The sequence below is a fragment of the Tupaia chinensis genome, unplaced genomic scaffold, assembly GCF_000334495.1.
Source record: "Tupaia chinensis unplaced genomic scaffold, TupChi_1.0 Scaffold000216_1, whole genome shotgun sequence".
In the NCBI taxonomy this organism is placed as follows: domain Eukaryota; kingdom Metazoa; phylum Chordata; class Mammalia; order Scandentia; family Tupaiidae; genus Tupaia; species Tupaia belangeri.
Window position 1 is genome coordinate 1,600,576 of NW_006159691.1, and position 20,267 is coordinate 1,620,842.

The window sequence follows — 20,267 nt, forward strand, 5'->3', positions numbered from 1 at the left end:
TGGTAACAGGTTGGGACACATCTAGTTCAAAGGGTAACATGTCTAAATCTGCATTGGTTTTTATTAATAGGAATTGAGTTGCACCTCTATAATATGACATTCTCATCTTTTTCGTATGTTTTTTAGTTTTTTTTGCACATGCACTTGCCAGAGAGAAACAGAAAAAGAGAGAAAGAAAGTGGGAAATTATTCCCTAGGGAGATTGACCATGCTGCAGTCCCTTTTCATCCAGTCTCCTTTTGGGATTTGGGGCACGCATGCACATCTCCCAGCATAACTTTCAAGCTGCTGGGTCCAGGACTCCAACTGCCCAGTTGGCCATGTGGAATCCGGCACTTTAGCCTCCAGGCCACTTGCTGGCCTGATATTCTTGTCTTTAGCCTTAGAGGAAAATAAAAAAGTTTTTTCCATTTGCACCAGTTTGGAATATTTTAAAATAAGGCTCCTTTAAATGAATTACCACAGGGCCAGCAGGTGGTATGATGGTTAAAGTGCTGGACTCCCTCGGGACCAGCAGTTGGCATAATGGCTATGTCACTGGACTCCCATGTAGTCGACTGCGGTTCGTGTCCCAGGCCCGGTGGCTTAAAACTCACGCTGGGCGCATGTGCATGTGTGCCCAAGATCCCGAGAGAATGGAGGAGAAGGGATTGCGGCATGGCCATCCCCCCCGGGGGGTGATTTCTCACTTTCTGTCTCTCTGTCTCTCTCTGTCTGGTGAGCGCACGCGCCCTATAGCAAAAACCTCTCAAAAAAAAAAAAAAAAAAAAGGTGCTGGACTCCCACAAGGCCAACTGCAGTTTAAGTGCCAGACCTGGTGGCTTGAACCTCATGCTGGGAATGTGTAAGTGCATGCCCTAAGTCCCAAGAGGAGAATAGAGGAGAAGGGATTATCCCATCCCCTCTGGGAGGTGATTTCTCACTGTCTCTGTCTCTGTCTCTCCTGTGAGTACTTATGCCCTATAGCAAAAATCTACCTCCCCTCAAAGAATAAATAAAATAAAATGGATCACCACAGTACTCATGCACATGAGAGAATCCATACATGTAGTAAAAAGGCAAATATAGAATTTCATGGTTACTTTTTTTTCGGTTGATTTGGTTAATTGCATAAAATTAGGGATAAGTATTCACAAGCATGAGCTCCTAGTAATCAGAATGCCAAATATAGTGTCCTAAAATAATCCTTGACCATCAGGCATATAAATGTGAAGTCAAGCCAGTGTCATCTTGATTCCTTTCACTTCTTCAGTACTCCTGTGTGGCGTCCTGTTTCCACTACTGAAGTATGGACCTTTGATATAAGAGAAAGGAACCTCAAAAAGGCAAAGTGTTCTGGTGAAATGTTCTTTTGGCCTTTACTTGGAACATTCTATTGTAGTTTTAATTAAAAAGGATTAACTGGTGTTGGTCAGCCCTAGGAAGGGGAGTATCATGCAGGTGAAAATATCTGGGGAAACTTAAATACTGAGCTACCTCTTCATGCATTTATATCAGAGCAGCTTCAGCTGTTCTTTTTTTTTTTTGGAGAGGTTTTTTGCTATAGGGTGCATGCGCTTGCCAGACAGAGAGAGAATAGGGAAAGAAAGCGAGAAATCACCCCCCAGGGGGGATGGTCATGCTGCAATCCCTTCTCCTCCATTCTCCTCTCAGGATCTTGGGCATGCACGCACACGCGCCCGGCGTGAGTTTTAAGCCACCGGGTCCTGGACGCGAACCACGGTCAACTATGTGGGAGTCCAGCAACATAGCCATTACGCTAACTGCTGGTTCCCAAGCTTCAGCTGTTCTTAGAAGGAATTCTGTGTAGTTACCCACAGCAGTCAGTAAAGTTTTAGTTCTCTTTTACATAGCTGCATTTGGAGACACTCTACAAGAGGCATGTGTAGAAACAGAGAAACATTTATACCTAAAATTTATATTCTTCCAAGTAACTTTTTTTTTAAGTTTTCTTTGCCATAGGGTGTGAGCACTGGCCAGAGAGAGACAGAGAAACAGTAAGAAGGAAAGTGAGAAATCACTCCCCAGAGGGTATGACCACACCGTGATCCCTTCTCCTCCAATCTCCTCCTTGGATTTTGACCATGCATGCACACGTACCTGGCATGATTTTTACGGTGCCAAGTCAGGGACTTGAACCGTGGTCTGCCAAATGGGAGTCTAGTGCCTTAACCACCGTGCCACCTAGTCCCTTCCAAGTAGTGTCTTTGTTTATTTTTTTCTTTTTTTGGAGAGTTTTTTTGCTATAGGGCGTGTGCGCTTGCCAGAAAAACAGAGAGAGACAGAGAGATGGAAAGCGAGAAATCACCTCCCAGGGGGATGGCCATGTCACAGTCCCTTCTCCTCCATTCTCTCGGGCTCTTGGGCATGCACAAACACATGCCCGGCGTAAGTTTAAGCCACCGGGTCCGGGACTCGATCCACGGTCCACTACATGGGAGTCCAAAGACAGCCATTACACTAACTGCTGGTCCCCCAAGTAATGTCTTAATCTTGTTGGTAACAGCAATCTTCAGATGGTACCAGTGCATTTGTTAATGCTAAGTCTCTAGAGAGGTTTCAGAGATGGTGCTGGTGTAGAGCAATTTGGTCAGATATAGGTGAGCAGGGCCAATGGAGAGCGGGACTTCTGAGCCTGTCTGCTAATCCTTACACATATGAATGTCATAGTTGATCAGATGGACCATGCTGTCAAATTGTTTAAGGTTGTACTTGACACAGATGGTAGATTCCAATCTGAATTCCCCATCTTTCTTTATTTATTGAGAGATTTTTGCTATAGGGTGTGTGTACTCGTTGGAGAAACAGAGACAGAGAGACAGAAAGCAAGAAATACCCTCTGGGGTGGGGGTGGCCACCCTGCAATCCCTTCTCTTCCATCCTCCTCCTGGGATCTTGGGCACACACATACATGACCTGGTGTGAATTTGAAGCCACTGGGCCCAGGACTTGAACCACGGTTGGCCATGTGGGAATCCAGTGATGTAACCACTACGCCATCTGCTGGTTCCTGAGTTTCTCATCTGGATACTCTATTGGCAGATTAGTTGGCCCAGGTGATGTTTTAACAGATATTGTTAGTAAGTAATCTGAAGGAAGCTATCTCTAATCAAGAGGATTTCTTCCTCTGCTGCTGCTTTTAATTTCTTTGGCTTCATTAGCAGTAATACTTCCCCAGTACCATCCTGTTTGAACTCCCCCAGGGCCTTTGACAGCTGTGCTGCCTGCAAGGAGCCTGTGGTCCCAACTGGCTCTGTGTCCTTTATGCACTATTCCTGGAAGGCTGGAAGCCCCACAGGGTCATGGGAGAAGGGTCACCATGGCAAAGGCAGGTGGCCACCAGAGCTTGGGTTGGACAGGGACTCTCCTGGAAGTCATTGGGAACCCCAAATGAGTTTTAGTGGGTGTCCAAAATGGTAGGGATGGAGGGAAGGATGGGCATCTGCTCGTTCTTCCTCCCCATGTCCAGGGGGATGGATGGCCAAGTCCCTTGCAGACATGGTCACTCACAGATTGCCTGCTGCTGGTGCCAGGGCTGTGAGTAGGGGATCCTAAGGCCCTGAACTCGAGGTTCTCGTATACACTGTCAGCAGTGATCCAGGAGGCTCATGCTTCAGGGGAAGCCCAAGGCCCACCCAAATCTTTTTTTTTTTAAAATTTACAGACCGCTCTGAACCCTCTTTATCCATGGACCGCAGTTAAGAACCTAGTAGACACATTTGGCGGTAAAGTATAGAAGAACCTGAGCTTTAGAATCAAATAGCCTGGGTTTGAATCCCAAGGCAACCAGTTTCTTAGATGGACAAGCCTTAGTTTTTTACATCATTAAAATGGGAACCTCAGCTTTGCAAGTTGTTTTGGAGGTTCAATAAAAAGATGTTGTTAGATTGACCCCTGAATGGCCTTTGGGCTATCTCCCATCAGAAAATAAGGAGATGGGTTACAATGACCTTTAGCCAGAGCCTTCCCTCATTGGCAAACAAATCACAAAAATGTTTCAGCCAATAACTATAGATAGGCCCACAAGGTCACAATGGCAAGTAAGCTAATCAAAGTACCTGCCTTTCTCGTGACCCTACCCTTCCACCCCTCCCATATAAGTAAATCATGTCTCAGGACTAGCAGGTGGTGTGGTGGTTAAGGTGCTGGGCTCCCACATGCCTGACTATGGTTCGAGTCCTGGACCCGGTGGCTTGAAAATCATGGCAGGCCTGTGTGCATGTGTGCCCAAAATCCAAGGAGGAGAAGAGATCTCCAGGGAGATTTTTACTTTTTCTCTCTCTGTCTCTTTCTCTCTTTAGTGGGTACACAAGTCCTGTGGCAAAAACCTAAAAAAGAAGAAAAGGAAAATACCTCTTGTTTCCTCTGTAGAATAGGCTGGAGCACCCCTGGCTTCAGACCCCACGGTACCCTTTCTCTCTTTTTTATTCATTTTTTACATTTTTGCCACAAGGCACATGCACTTGCCAGCTAGAGACAGAGAGAGAGAAAGAGAGAGAAGAGACAGAGAGAGACCAAGAGACAGAAAGTGAGAAATCACCTCCCAGGGAAGATGGCCACGCCACAATCCTTCTTCATTCTCCTCCTGGGATTTTGAGCATGCATGCATACATGCATGCACATATACCCAGTGTGATTTTCAAGCTGCCAGATCTGGGACTTGAACCGACCCATATGGGAGTCCAGTGTCTTAACCACTATCCTACCTACTGACCCCAGCTTTTGCTCAATAAACTTTTTTATTTCTCTTGAGATGACCATCTCCTGAGTCTTATTCCCACTCATGACAGATTTATAGCTCTTTAAAAGGGGTCTGGTACCCAGTCTGTGTGTGTGTATATGTGAGGAGGGACTTTATAACATCTCTCTTCTACCCCCAAGTGTCTGCAGAGATCTCGGGATTTGAGCTAAGGCTAGTGACAGATCACACCCCAGATGGCGCTCCTGGCTCATCTTTATTTTTAGTTTCTGTCTGGATGAAATATTTGCGTGTATACCAGGCAGAGCAAATAGAATTATGACTCACTTTTCAGAAATTCTGTAGTAGATTTCACATACCTTCATGCTTGATTTTCCACCATGTTTCAAACTGTTAAAAAATGTTCTTCTCCCTTCCTTTGTGACTTTGGGGCATGTGTCCCAGTGGGTAAGGGGCATCATGTCCCTTCCCCCCCGCCCTTCTTGCCTTCCCCATGGCACAGAAAGGGAAGAAGCACATTTTCTCCATTCCTTAGCCTGGAAGCTTCATTATTCTCGGGCATGGGACCATTTTTCCAGCTCATTACAATCTAGAACTAAGATAAAGGAGGGCAGAACTACTAGCAATTTATATGTAAATGTATAAGTTACTGAAGGAAGAGAGTTGGCTCTTTAGGAAACATTCAAGTTGGGACTTGCTGGAAAGTGGGCATCAGATCTAGAGCGCTAACACACACAGGCTCCAAAATTCCCTCTAAAATTCAAGTCTTAGCTATGGAGATACCGAGGGCCAAGGTCACACAGAGAGTAACACACAGGGCCAGAATTTAGTCTCTAGGTGGACCCCACAGCCAGGGTTCATCCACTTTATGGGGTGCCTCCAATACAGGCAGTCCACTCTTCTTTCTCCTTTGGCTTTTCAGCTGTGAAAAAATAAAGTTTCCTAGTGGTCTGTGTAATAATACAAGGTCCTTTGAAATCTTTTTTTTTTTTCAAAGGTCTCATATTTATTACTGAACCAACCTACCAATGCAGAACTTAGAAACAAAGTGAAGTATCATTTTTTTTCCAATAAAACACTCCCAAGTGTCCAGGCAGTGGTGAGCATTTTCAGCTTGATGTGGCAAGACCACATCAAGTGACCTTGGTACAGCATAAATATGTGTCCCATATTCTGTCCAGTTCCTCATAGACCCAGCTGGTTCTTTGCTAGTTTCTCTTGGAGTTGTATCTGATTTTATTATCAGTTTTCATTCTAATCCACTGGGGAATAGGATGCTTTTGCTTCTGTGTTTTGCCCAGAAACCACTTGATTCTGAAAGTCTTGTGAGAAGACATGGTGAAGAATGGAGTGGACCGCACACACCACAATGGTGGAAAAAGGAAGAGTGGTCCTTTGAAATCTTAAAGGCCTCTGTAAAACTAAGGCCTGGGGCTTTGGTCAAGCCCCACAGCTAGTCAGGGTTATTGTCCAAAAAGTTGTGTTATGTTTATAGTAAACAATCAAGGGATTATGGATTTTGCAGTATGGCTTCCACCCTTCCTTCTTCACAGTGTTCTTGAACTCTTGAAGTAAAAAATAAGGCATTCCCATCAGCAGCCTGCCTGACAACAAACAACTTGTAACGGCCTAGCTTCTGCCCTTTCTCTTTGCTATATAAACCAGCTTTGTTGGTCGCCATTTTGATGAGCACATGTCTGGAGAACTAGAAATTTGCTCACCCGGTGATTCATCCTAAATCCTGGCTCAAATAAACTCCTTGTATGTCACTATTCTGCGACAACATTCTTTTTAGGTTGACACAGCCTATTCAGGCTGACAAAGACTCTCCTTTGACCACACTTTAGATGGGCTGCTCTCAGGCTTTGCTTGCCTTAGCTTTCCCTCCCAGTCCTTATAGAATCCAGTTTGAGTACGAACCCTGCTAAGTGGGTTTAGTGAATCCCCCTCACCCTTGGTATCTTGTCACCCTGATCAGTTTCAGTAAGAATTCTGTTGAACTGACTAAGAGAATCCCCCAACCCCTGATGCTTCCTTTTAGTTATTTTCCAATCTCTGACTCCTACCCTGCTCCCTGGCTATGAATCTCCACTTGTCCTTGCAGGAGTTAGGATTCAGTCCAGCTCCCCTACTTCAGGACCCTACTGCACTGGTCTCCATGCCTATCACCCATGGCCTCTCAAATTTTTTGGGGGGGGAGGCTAGCAGGTGGCATGGAGGTTGAGGTATTCAATTCCACATGGCCGGCCTTGCGGTCAAGTTCCAGACTCTGGTGGCTTGTAAATCATGCCGGGGTATGTGCGTGCCCAAAACCCCAGGAAAAAGGAGGAGAAGGGATTGTGACGTGGTCATTCCCCTTGAGGGGTGATTTCTCACTTTCTCTCAGTTAGATCAGCTCCTGAATGGCCTTTCAGTAATTTCCCCATCAGAAAATAAGGAGATGGTTGCAGCAACCTGTGGCCAGAATCCTCTGGCCAGAGCCCTCCCTTTCTGGTAGCCGACACCCATAGATGGGCGGATAAGGTCAGTCTTAGGTAAGCTGATCAAATACCCACCAGTCTTGTGACCCTACCCTTCCACCTCTCCTATATAAATACATCGCGTCTCCTTGGTAGGCTGGGCCGAAGCACCTCTGGCTTCAGGTCCTTGGGTGTTATTTCTCTCAATGAATTTTTCTTTTCTCTTGAGATGGTGCCTCCTGAGTCTTACTCTAAACCCTAACACCCTCTCTTTCTCTCTGGTAATCATATGTGCCCTATAGCAAAACAAACAAACAAACAAAACTTAAAAATTTATTTTCTTAGAAAATTTATAATAGTGTGTGAGCATGTATACACATGAGAGAGAGAGATGAGCGCCCTCCATGACAACTTTCCTCTAGCCCTCTTCCCCTTTGGATCTTTGATGCTTGTGTTTGGGTTGGGTGTATTTCAGGCTGACTAGGATGGGGATGGTCGCCATGTTGGATCTCATTTGGCTTCTCATTGAGCAATGCCATGTGGGTGTGCCATGGAGCTAGCCCACCATGTTTCTTTTCAACAAAGTTTGCCTTATTGTCTTTTTTTTTTTTTCCTTTCTGGAGAGGTTTTTGCTATAGGGTGCATGCACTCTTCAGAAAGACAGAGAGAGACAGAGAGACAGAAAGCGAGAAATCACTCCCCAGGGGGCATGGCCACACCACAATCTCTTCTCCTCCATTCTCCCCTTGGGATTTTGGGCATGCACACACACATGCCCAGTATGAATTTAAGCCACTGGGTCTGGGACTCAAACCGCAGTCGGCTACATGGGAGTCCAGCAACATAGCCATTATGCCAACTGCTGCTCCCACCTTACTGTCTTTAGTAAGAGTCAAAAATAGTTTAAAAGAGAGCTGGCACTGAGCAGAGAGAAAGAGAGAGAGAGTAAACCCCCAATGTGGCATGTCAGTGCAATCCTTCTTTCTCCACTTCTCCATCCCGTAAGGATTTGGGCTATGCACATGTGTGCTTGGCATGTGTTCAAGCCCTCAGAGTGAGGATTCAAACCATGGTTTGCCATGTTGGCTCTGACTCACAATGCACAGCATTTAGCCACTGCTCCATTCATTTACTGATAGACACGTACATTGATTCCATATCTTCATCTGTTGGGAATAATGCTGGAATAAACATTGGGGTACAGACATATTTACGCCACACTGATTATTTTTTCCCTTTGGTTATATATCTAATAGTGAAATAATTACACAAATCTTAAGTGTACCTTCCAGCTAATTCCGACAAATACATCCACGTATGTATCCCAAATGCCTGTGAAATTATAGAACATTAATATCAGCTCCAGAAAGTTTCCTCGTGCCCTTTTCCAATCAATACCCACTCCACTCTTCAGAAAAAACACTGTTCTGATTTTTTTCAAGATGTATTAGTTTCACCTATTCTAGAATTTCATGTAAATGAAATCATATAATATATATATATATGCTTCTTAATAAGGCTCTTTCACTCTGCATAATGTTTTTGAGATTTATTCATGTTGTTGCTTGTGCCTTTTTATTGCTTGGTAGTGTTCCACTTTATGAATATATCACGGGGTGTTTCTTCATTCTTTGAGTTGTTTTTGGCTTTTGATTATTATGAATAAAGCTGCTTGGAGTGTTTGTGTATAAGACTTTTTGTAGATATATGCTTTCCTTTTTTTAAAATAAATACCTGGGAGTAGGATTGCCAGTCATAGGGTAGGTGTGCATTTAGTCTTTTGACTCTACAGTTTTTTTTTTTTTTCAAAGTGATTGTACCATTTCATGCTCTCCTCAACAATGTGAGTTCTGGTTACATTATATTCTTTTTTCTTTTCTTTTTTAAACATAATTATTTAATTTTTATTCTTTTTTGGGGGCCAGTAGTTGGCATAATTTTTCTTCTTCTTCTTCTTGTTTTTTTTTTTTTTTGGAGAGTGAGGGATAGAATTTTTTTTTTATTTATCTTTTTTTTTTTTTTTTTTTTTGACCAGAGAGAGAGAGAGAGAGAGAGAGAGAGAGAGAGAGAGAGAGAAAGGAAAAGTGAGAAAGCAAGCCACCAGGTTCAGGACTTGAACCATGATTGGCCATACAGGAGTGTCCAGCGCCTTAACCACCATGCTACTTGCTGGTCCCACATTCTTTCTTTCTTAAAAAGCTTTTTTCTTCCATTTGATTATCACACACTGCATATACATGCTTCAAAAAACCATATTGTACTCCATGAAGATGTACAAAAGTTAAACGTAAGTAAGAAATTACAAAAAAGTTTATTTCTTGAGAGAGTGAGAGAGTCAGAAATAGGTAGATAAATATGGATAGAGAGGCAGGCACTCAATGCTGCAATCCACACCATCAGCCAGCCCAGATCACGGGCACACACATGCCCAGAGTGCTGAGAGGGGTCCTAGGACATGAACCCACATCTTTCCCATGCAGTTGTGTTATTACTGTGCTACCACCTGGCCCTTCATTCACTACATTATTAACAACAATCAGTACTGTTAGTTTTGTTTTCTTCTTTAATTGCCACAGTGTGCGCTTGAGAGAAAGAGACAGAGAGACAGAGAAAGCACCCCCCAATCAGTCATGGCCATGCTGCAATCTCTTCTTCCTCCATTCCACTTTCCCATCAGGATTTTGGGCAAGTGTGCACAGGCTCCTAGCCATTTTCAAGCCTCTGGGGCCAGTATTTGAGCTGTGGTTGGACAACTTCCTTAACCACTGTGTGAGCCCTTACCAGAGAGAGACAGAAAGAGAGAAGGAAAGTGAGAAATCACCCCTAGGGGGTTGACAATGCCACAATTTCTCTCCATTTTCACCTGAGGATTTTGGGCACACACATGTGCCCAGTGAGATTTTTAAGCCTCCAGGTCCAGGACTCAAACCTTGGTCAACCATGTGGGAGTCCAGTGCCTTAACTGTCATACCACCTGCTGGCTCCCTGTATCCATTTTTGAAAAGCTGATCTTTTTAATTTATTATCATTGAGTTAGGACTGTGTGTGTGTGTTTCTTGAAAATATATTCTGAATACTGGCTGTTTTCAGACATATATGTTTTGTCCAGTTTTTCCTTTTCTAATCCATTGATTTATGTGTCTGCTCTTACGCCAGTGCCGCAATACCTTGATTAGTATTAAGTCTTTAAGTCAGGTTGTCCTTAATCCTTCAAATTTATCCTTCTGTCTCAAGATTGCTTCGACTATTTCTAGGTACTTTGTATTTATATATAAATTAAAAAATCAGTTTCTACAGAATGACCTGACTGGGTTGTAGTTGGAATGACATTAAATATATAGATCAATTTGGGGATAACTGATATCTTAAAACACTGGCTATTCCAAAGAATAAGTATAGCTCTCTATTTATTTAGATCTTCTTTAAATTTCTCAATAATAGCCTGTGGTTTTAGAGATTTTTAATGTAGAGGTAATGGTAATGTCTTTTGTTAAATTTATTTGGAAGTATTTCATGTTTTTTGACAATTCAGTAAATGAAAGTGTTCTTCTAATTGAATTTTCCAATTTTTCACTGGTAGAATTGATTTTGGTATGTTGCCCTCGTATTTATAAGTTTGCTAATTTACTTATATTAGTCCTAGTAGATGTTTTGTAGATGCTGGAAGATTTTCTGTGTAAATAATTATATCATCTTGAGACCCGGACCTGGTGGCTTGAAACTCATGCCAGGTGTTTGTGCATGTGTGCCCAAGATCCTGGAAGGAAAATAGAAGAGAAGGGATTGTGGCGTGGCCATCACCCCTGGGAGGGGAGGGTGATTTCTCACTTTTCCTTCCACATCTTTCTCTTTCCCCATCAAGCGTACACTCCCTAAGGCAAAAATCTCCAAAAAAGAAAGAGGGAGAGGAAGGGGGGCGGGAGGGGAGAGAGAGAGAGAGAGAAAGAGAGAGAGAGAGAGAGAGAGAGAGAGATCCTTGACACAGTCTGTCATGCTATGCTTCTCTTCTCAATCCAGCCAAGCAGGATCATAGGCAAGCCTGGGTATGTTCAAGTCCACTGGGGAGTCTAAACCTGGACTGCCCATGTGGCTCTGGTATCATTCAACAGTGCCCTACCACCTGTGCTGCTATGGCTGGGAGTTTTCTGTTTGCTGTTAAATGAGTGACTGTTAATTTTTTAAAAATATTTTTCCTGGGGCCAGCAGATGGTGTGGTAGTAAAGAGTGCTGGATTCCTGCATGGCTGACTGTGGTTCAAGTCCCAGACCTGGCAACTTGCTTTCTTTTCTTTCTTTCTTTCTTTCTTTTTTTTTTGTTTTTGTTATGTTTTTTTTTTAGAGGTTTTTGCTATAGGGCATGTGCGCTCACCAGAAAGACAGAGAGAGAGACAGGGAGAGAGAACGCGAGAAATCACTCACCAGGGGGGATGGCTATGCCGCAATCCCTTCTCCGTTCTTCTTTCAGGGTCTTGGGCATGCACACACACATGTCTGGCGTGAATTTAAGCCTCCGGGTCCAGGACTCACACCGCGGACTCAAACTGCGGTCGACTATGTGGGAGTCCAGCAACATAGCCATTACGCTAACTGCTGGTCCCGCTGGCGACTTGCTTTCTCACTTTCTCTCTCTCTTGCTCGCTCACTCACTCTGTCCTTCTCTGGTCAAGTTTAAATGATTAAATAAAGTTAAATAAAATAATACTTTAGGGGAAAAAAGGTACTCTTTTTCCTGCTTTTATTTATTTATTATTTAAGTTTTTGAAAAAAGTTTTCTTCTTTCCTCCATGAGATATATATAGAGAGATAGAAAGGGACCCCAACAGGGCCCTCACATTGTGATCCAGTTTTGGCTGGCCCAAAGTGTAGGCATGTGTGCATGTGCCCAGTGTCTGCAGGGAGGTCTCTGCGTGCAAACCAAGAACTTTTCACATGTGGTCCCATTGTGTTACCACTGCACCACCACATAGCCCCCTGCTTGTGTTGTATGTATGTACGTATGTATGTATGTATTTATTTTAATTAATTATTTAATTTTTTGGAGAGGTTTTTGCTACAGGGCGTATATGCTTGCCAGAAAGACTGAGACAGAGAGACAGAAAGTGAGAAATCACCCCCAGGGGGGATGGCCATGCTGCAATCCCTTCTCCTCCATTCTACTCTCGGGATCTTAGTAATTTTAGGCCGCCGGGTCTGGGACTGGACCCGTGGTCAACTACATGGGAGTCCAGTGACATAGCCATTATGCCAACCGCTGGTCTTGGTCACTAGTGTTTTTTCCAGTATTTTCTTTTTTATCCCATTCCTTCCTTCCTTCCTCTCTCCCTCCCTCCTCCCCACCCTCTCACCCTTCCTTCCTTCTTTCTTTTTCTTACTCTTTTTTGAGAGATAGGGTGCACTAGCCAGAGAAACATAGAAACAGAAAATGAAAAATCATTCCCCAGGGGGTATGGCCATGCTGCAATCCCCTTTCTTCCATTCTCCTCTCAGGATTTTGGGCACGTGCACACACATACCCAGCATGAGTTTCAAGCTGCTTGATCTGGGACTTGAACTCTGGTCAGCCATGTGGGAATCCAGTAACATAACCATTACACCACAGCTGATCCTGTCCCTCTCTCTCTCTCTCTTTTAGAGAGATTTTTACTATATGGCGTGTGTACTCACCGGAGAAACAGAGAGACAGAAAATGAGAAATCACCCCTCCCGCCCCCCAGAGGGGGTGGCCACACCACAATCCTTTCTCCTCCATTCTCCTCTTGGGATCTTGGGCACACATGCACACATGCACACATGATCAGGGTGAGTTTTAAACTGCCAGGCTCAGGACTTGAACTGTGGTCGACTATGTAGGAGTCCAGCTATGTAACGATTACACCGTCTGCTGAGTCCTCTTTTTTTCTTTTTTAAAGATGTTTGCCATAGGATGCATGTACTCACTGGAGAGAGACAGAGAGACAGAGAGGGGGGGAACTTAGGAAATCACCTCCCAGGGGTAATGGTCATGCTACAATCCCTTCTCCATTCTCCTCTCAGGATTTTGGGCACACACACAAATGTCCAGTGTGATTTTCAAGCTACAGGGTCTGGAACTCAGACCATAGAGTTGACTATGTGGGATCCAGCTACTTTAACCTCCGTGCTGCCTGCTGGCCCTCCAGTATTTCTCAAACTGAACCTACCCAGTGTTTTCACATCATACTAATCTTTCTTAGAAATCAATTAATCACTTTCTTCTTGATTCCCTTTTCCTACTTTTTTTTAGTTTTGGCCATAGGGCATGTGCATATGCATGTGTGTGTGTGTGTGTGTGTGTGTGAGAGAGAGAGAGAGAGAGAGAGAGAGAGGGAGAGAGAGAAAGAGAGAGAGAGGAGTGAGAATGAGAGAGAGAAAGAGAGAGAGAGGGATAGTGAGAAATCACCTCGTACAGGGATGGCCATGCCACAGTCCCTTCGTCTCTATTTCCCTTGGGATTTTGGGCACACTCACATTTATGCACCTGGTGTGATTTTCAAGCCGCTGGTCAGAGACTTGAACCGCAGTTTACCATGTAGGATCCCACACCTTAACCTCCACACCATCTGCTGGCCTTTTCTCAGTTCTTTTTTGGCTGCCCTTTTGTTCTTGCCAACTGCTAAGGTGCTATTCCAATAGCCAAAAGGCCATTTTGCTTTTTATATATTGCATTATATCTGCTGATAGTTTGTGAAGGATTTTTCTGTTGCTGTCCATGAAGAATATTGGTCTGGATTTTTTTTTTTTCTTTCTGTAATTTGCTTGTCAGTTTTGCCACTAGGGTAATGTTGGTTTTATAAAAATATGAGCTGGAGAGGAGCCAGCAGGTGGTGTGGTGGTTAAGGTAATGGACTCCCACATGGCTGACCACAGTTTGAATTCTGGATCTGGTGACTTGGTTTCTCATGTTCCTTCCCTCTCTCACTGTCTAGTGAGTGCATGTGCCTTGTAGCAAATTGAAAAAAAAAAAAAAAAGATAGATAAAATGAAATAAATAATTCTTAAAAAAAAAATGAGTTGGGAAGTAATTTCTTTTCCATTTTCTGAGTGTGTGTTAATTCCATCTTAACAAAATTCACTAGGAAAAAAAGAATGAAGTTTGCTTTGTGTTAAAGTTTTTGCATATGTATGCATGTGTGTATAAGGTTTTAAATTATAAATTCATTTTCTTATTAGATCTATGGCTATTTTCTATTTTATATAAAATTTTTTAAGCTGTATTTTTTTCAAAGAACTTGTCTGTTTTACTTGTCTGTTGTCTAAGTAATTTTTTAAACATAAAATAATTTATAATATTCTGTTGCTATTTTTTAAATATTTGTGGGATTTGTAAGGCTGTTTTCTCTTTTATTTCTAATATTTGTGAATTGTGTTCTTTCTCTTTTTATCTTGGTGAGTCAGGTGAGGGTTTATTAATTTTATTGATCTTTCCACAGAATAAACTTTTGGCTTTGTTAATTTTCCTTCATTGTTTATTTTCTTTCTTCTTTTTTTTAGAATTTTTAAAAATTTTTAATTTATTCATTCAATCATTTTCATTTGACCAGAGAAAGACAGACACACAGAGAGGAGGAAAGTGAGAAAACAAGCCACCAGGTCCAGGACTTGAACCTTGGTCGGCCATGTAGGAAAGTCCAACGTGGACACTCCTCAACCACCACACGCCCCTTCTGGCCCCTACATTGTTTATTTTCTATTCTGTTGGTTTCCTGCTTTTATTTTAATAATCACTATTTCTATTAACTTTATTTAAATTTGCCTTACTTTTCTTGTTCTAGCTTCTTGAGGTAGAACCTTAGGTCATGTATTTTACACCTCTTTTATATTTTAATATAGATAGCTAAATTATGAAGTTCCTTCTACACACTGCTTTAGCTATATCCTATACATTTTAGTATATTGCATTTCCATTATCTGTAAAAATGTTATTAAATTACACTTAACAATTATTTTCATTTACTCAATGACTATTTATAAGTGTGTTGTTTAATATCCACATTTTTTCTGTGATTTTAATTGTTATTTGTTTTTTATTTAATTTATAATGGTCAGGAAAGACGCCTTGCCTTATTTCAATTTAATTTTATTGAGACTTGTTTTATAGCCCAGGCTATGATCCATCTTGAGGAATCTACCATGAGCATTTGAAAAAAATATGTATTCTGCTATCATTGAGTGTAGTGTTCTATAAATCTAAATTAGATCAAGGTGGTTTATAGCATCCTTCAATCTCCTACATTTTTAATGATTCTTAAAAATCTAGTTCTTGTATCAGTTGTTGAGAGAGGAGTATTACATTTTGTCAGTTCTCTTTCATTTAAGGCTCTATCATTAGTTGTAATTATACTTTTTCTGTCTTTCTTATGAAAATAGGCTATTTTACTCTCTTCGTCTTGTAGTCTATTTTCTTTTTTGTTTGAAGTCTATTTTATTTCAAATTAACCTTACCTCTCTGCTAGCCTTATTCTGCCTTGATTACAGGTTGTATGATATATGTTTCTCATCCATTTTATTTCTTCTGTCTCTACTGTTTTACTAAGGTGTGTATCTCTAATACTCAGAATTTAGCCTTTTTTTTTTTATTGCTAAAATCTTGAGAGAAGAATGGAGAAGAAGCGATTGTGGCATGATCATCCTCCCTTTGAGGTGCTTTCTTATTTCCCCTCTCACTCTGTCTCTTTCTCGGTCTCTCTTCAATGAGTGCACATACCCTACAGCAAATTAAAAACAAAAACGTGGGTCCAGCAGGTTATGTAGTGATTAAGGCGCTGGACTCATATGTGGCCAACCGTGGTTCAAGTCTTGGACCCAGCAGCTTGAAACTCCTGCCAGGCGCATGTACTGGGAGGAGAATAGAGCAGAAGGAATTACTGTATTGCCATCCCCACTTGGAGGATGGGGTGATTTCTCATTGTCCCTTTCTCTATTTCTCTCTTTCTCTCTCTAGAGAGTGCACGCTCCCAGTGGCAAAAACCTAAATAAATAAATAAAAGTGAGTCTGAATCTGAGCCATTTGGTTTTAGAAGCTCTGTGGGAGGATGAACTTAGTCCTGACATCACCCCCCTCTAGCAGTGGAAGACTTTCCCTTCCAAATTTTTTACAAGTGTTGTCTGAGGTCATGGGATCGATTTCAAGAGCAGGGCAGGACTTTTTTAAAAGTCCGGAAGTTTATTGCTTGTTTTGTTAGTTGAGTCTAAGCATCCTGATGTTCAGTTGCCACATGCCTTCAGGGAGATCTGGGGCCAGTGGGCAGGTCTGCTTTCTGGTCCAAGATCACAGTCCTGGGTGGCTGGAGAATGGGTGGGGGCGTTGTGGTTAGGGAGTTATACCCTTCTTCATTTATTAATCTCAGGAGTTTTAACTTCACAGTTTATACTTGAAGAGTCCTTCATCCAAAAGAAACCATTTTTCCATTTCCATTTTTTTTAATTTAAGAAAACATGCTCAAATCAGCTTTATAACAATTTCAGCTCTCGTTTTATAAAACAGAACATTCCTTGAAGCTACCAGCAGACTCACTTCTTCACTTCTGTCAGCCACCAACCTTGTAAAAGGAATGAATCCAGAATCACCCCTCTGTGGGAATGAGGTCAATTTCAATGACTGTCCAATAAAGGAATAAACTCAGCATTAAAATAAAAAAAAAATAGAATCCCTAGGAACCCCTAGAGGCAATGGCAAAGGAAATTTGATCTGATGAAAACCAAGATCTCTTTCTCAAAGGAAGGCTTTATTATTATTATTATTATTATTATTATTATTATTATCATTAAAGACAAAACTACATTTTAAAAACAATAGGTTGGTCTGTCAACCCATCTCTATTTAAGGAACTGAATTTGGAACCGATTATTCAGCTGGCAAAACCTCACTATTGTGACACATTCCGAAATGGTCTACTTTCATGAAAGGTCTGATCAGTTCGAGTAGATGGTTCTGTAACCCTGATGTACTTAATCACCTTCAACTCAGGGTAAACCGAGAAACTGCTTCTTTCAGATCGTGGTCCCCAGAGTGGAGGGGCGCTTTTCAACAACAAGCTGAGAAAGGTGGTTTGTAATTTACGTATCCATTGCGGATTTTTTTTTAAATTTTTTTTGAAGAATGATTTTATTATATTTTTACTTATTTATTTTATTTTAATTTGACCACAGAGGAACACACAGAGAGAGAGAGTGAATGAATAAGACGCCAGGTCTGGGACTCGAACTGTGGTGAGCCATGTGGGAGTCCAGTGCCCTTAATCACCATGCCACCTATTGGCCCCTCCATTGCACAATTTTTTAAAAAAGTTTATTTATTTTTTTCCATGAGTGAGACAGAGAGATAGGCATCCTGACAGGGTCTTCATGCCACGAGCGGCCTGAATTATGGTATTTGTGGGAGTGCCCAGAGTGCTTGGGGAGGGCCCCAAACACTAACCCAGGACCTTTCCCAGAAAGGTCTGGTTGTGTGACCCTTGCTCCGCCACCTGGCTCCCAACTGTGGAGAGTCCATAAGGGAAGGAGTAAACCTGCACAGGTTGACAAAGAGAGCCCAAGGTGAGCCTAACCCAAGGAGATAAGCAAACCAAAGTCTAAGGAAAGGGGCCAGGAGACACCCAAGATAAACTTTACAACCCGAGAAATGAACACCATCTGCAGACAAAAGAAAATTGCTCAGGCCCCCTTAGCTCCACCTCTGGCAATGACCCTAAATTCTTAAAAACTGATCACCCCCATTTCGACCTGAGTTTGCAGAGTTTTCATTACCCTCCCCCTCGGAGGAAGGCTTTAAAGAGAGACCTTCCCTGCCACGAATGGACAAACCTGCTAAAATCTGGCCCTGGGTACTCCCATCTAAACTCTAATAAACTCAACTTCTGCTTGCATTTCTGCCTTTGGTAAGTTCTTGTACCATCTATATGCTGGCCCCACTGCCCCACTGCCCCAGCTACATCGTATTAATCAGCCACTTCCTGGTGTTTGCAGTGTACACAGAGCAGGAGCACGTCCCCACCTGTGCTCTGGTCCCTGCTACCTGAGGAAGCAGTCTTCACTCCCCATTACCCCAACACTGTGGTCACTGTTGTGTGGATGATATACAGATACAGAAACTGAGGCTTAGGGAGAGGGGTGTGCCTTGCTCAAGGTTTCAAGGCTTAACTGCATGTGGAACACATCTTAAGACTCCCTGGCCAGTGCTCTTTGTAATGTCAAAGCACTTGGTACGTGGCAGTTCCATTATGAGTAAAGGAAGAGAATGTTAGAAAATTATTCTCTGTTGTGTTTTAGACATTTCTCCTATAATGCCAACTACTGATTTGGCCTCTCTGTGTAATAATACTAGGAAACATCAAAGAGTTTGTGGAAAACTGGGATTAAAGTACTTTATTTTTATGCCTGCATTTAAATAATCTTTACTAGTTTTTTTCATAATATACGTTTTTCATGAACTTTCTGAAGACCCTTTGTAACAACACCTATACAGCGGTTATTATTGTGTCAGATACGATTCTCACTGCTGCATGTATGCTTGCATCATCAACCGTATCAACAACCTTATGATATGTAATTACCCCATTTTATATCCAGAAAGGGAAACTGAGGCTCAGAGAGGTGAAGCAAAATGTCTAAAACAGAGGTTCTCATGATCTCTCTATTCCTAATACCCGTAGTATCTTAGTAGCTTCTTTGTGGTATTACTTGGCCAAAAGAAATATCTAGTAACTAGCTTTATTTACTCAGTAGTTAGGTCCAAACAAATTTCAAGTATGTCTGTCCTAATGCTTAGTAGTGTTTTGAAAAAAATAACTCACATAGAGTGCAGCCTTGTAGTCTAGGGGTTAAGGGAGTGGGATCTACATGGCTGACCACAATTAAAGTCCTGTTCCTGGTGGCTTGAAAAACATGCCAGGTGCATGTGTGACCCAAATCCCTTTGAGACATGGGGAAAGAATTGCAGTGTGACCATGCCCCACTAGGGGGTGCTTTCTTCCTCTCTCTGTCTGTGGTGAACATGCCCTCTAGCAATGAAAAACACACACACACAATTTACACAGATTAAAAGAAAAAAATAGCCCATCTCAAATAACCAGAATTACATAGTAGTGGGATGTATGTGCCTGTCAGTACCACATAGCTCCTTAAAACTTAGAATCAGATTGAACATTGTTACCCTCACTTCTTGTTCTACACTGACTTCCACATGGTATTCCCTTTGTATCTTTGAAAACCCGGCATTGCACAGACATGATGCCGTGAGAAGCACTGTAGCAGAGCTAAGTTGAAACCATAAACCACCTTGGGCTATCGTTGGCAGGTGTCCAACAGATGTCGCTGTGTTCCCCTAGAGCATTTAAGATAAACTGTGGTCTCCACTGCCATCCCAAGTGCATGCTGCAGTGTCCAGGGGTGCTGTCCTACCCAGCTCAGGCTGCCAGAACAAAACACCAAAGACTCAGTGGCGTAAACGACAGGGATGTATTTTCTCATAGTTGTGGAGGAGGAAAGTCCACCATCAGGGTGCCGGTGAGGTTGGCTCAGAACCGTCTTCCTGGCTGGCAGACTGCGTCCAGTCTTCTTCTTATAAGGCAACTAAACCCATCAGGAGGACAGCAATGGCCAGAGACCCCAAGGCGAGGCCGGTAGCAGGTCGGAGGAAGGCATAGAAGGGGACTGGTGATCTTTACAAAGTTTTGCTCAGTAGTCCAGGCTTGCAGTTTGTCCTGGAGAACAATCTGATCTGATTCAGCCACAGTCTGGTCTCCACCTTTAAATGTTGGGAACTGCATAAATCAGCACATTTCTCCCAAAGCTGAGTCTATACACAGCACTGCCAGGCTGCTTGCCATAATTAGGCCTCCAGCGATGACTGTTTTATCACCAGCCTCATGGGAGGAGGAGGGGTGTGATCAGGGCCATGACGTGGTGTGCAGCCCTAATACACGAGCGGTCTGGGGAGAAGTAGAGATGGAGGTGTTGGCCCGTGGCTCATCCTCTTCTCTTCCCAGCCCAGTCCCGTCTGCAGCACAGGGGGCGAGGGGGGCACCTACACAGCATGGCCACTCTACCCTGCATTTCTTTGGGGGCGGGGGGGGCACCTACAACGCCTGGCCA

The 20,267-nt window shown here is 42.7% G+C and overlaps 1 protein-coding gene and 1 pseudogene across 1 annotated transcript in view; one reads left to right on the forward strand and one right to left on the reverse strand.

Moving 5' to 3' along the window:
• PTPRT (protein tyrosine phosphatase receptor type T) overlaps positions 1 to 20,267 on the forward strand; it is a 1,472,724-nt gene that overhangs the window by 23,613 nt on the left and 1,428,844 nt on the right. The gene's annotated exons all lie outside the window — the stretch shown is intronic.
• LOC102499864 (suppressor of cytokine signaling 2-like) lies at positions 1,910 to 3,304 on the reverse strand (annotated as a pseudogene).